The sequence below is a fragment of the Volvox carteri genome (genome assembly GCF_000143455.1).
Source record: "Volvox carteri f. nagariensis unplaced genomic scaffold VOLCAscaffold_29, whole genome shotgun sequence".
NCBI lineage: Eukaryota > Viridiplantae > Chlorophyta > Chlorophyceae > Chlamydomonadales > Volvocaceae > Volvox > Volvox carteri.
The window spans coordinates 1,122,182-1,122,832 of NW_003307572.1; positions in this window are offsets into that span (position 1 = coordinate 1,122,182).

Sequence of the window (651 nt, forward strand, 5' to 3'; positions counted from 1 at the left end):
AGGGTAGCGGCTCCGTACGCGAGGACTTGGAGTCTTGGCCCCATCCCCAAAGCGCGTGGCGGTGACGCGGCTACCGCTGCATGGACCGGTACGAGTGAGGCCGCCGTCGGAGGCGCGGAATGACATTGCCGGGGAGGGAGTACCACGGGGCTCAAGGCAGGGCCAGGGAGACCCGGAGCGTGAAGATAGGCGGAGCGCGGCGCGGTTTATCAGGCGGTACGGCATGGAAGGCTGGATGCAACTGCTGCGCGAAGAACTCCAGGAAGAGGGAGAGGGGGAGCAGCAGCAGCAGTTGGGCGAGGGGCCGAACGTGGGGCCTCGAGGAAAGCAGCCCAACAACGCGGGGGCAGCCACAATGCACCAGGTGGCCGCTGCTGGCCCGGTAGGGCAGCCAGCGTTTTACAGCGTTGTCACAGAAAAGGACGTCCAGGAGGCTCACAGCCGCCGTAAGGAGGCACTTAGGGCCGCTCGGAAGGCGCTGAATCTCGAGGAGGCGGACCGCGTCCCCAACGCCCAGCTGTGGGCGACCGTCATGGCCCAGGCTGGGGCCATGACGGAAGGCCCATGCGGGCTGCGGGTGGTGAAATCCGCGGTATCGGCGATGCTGGAGCAGGCGGAAGAGGCGGTTGTAGACGCTTTGGCCAATGTGGG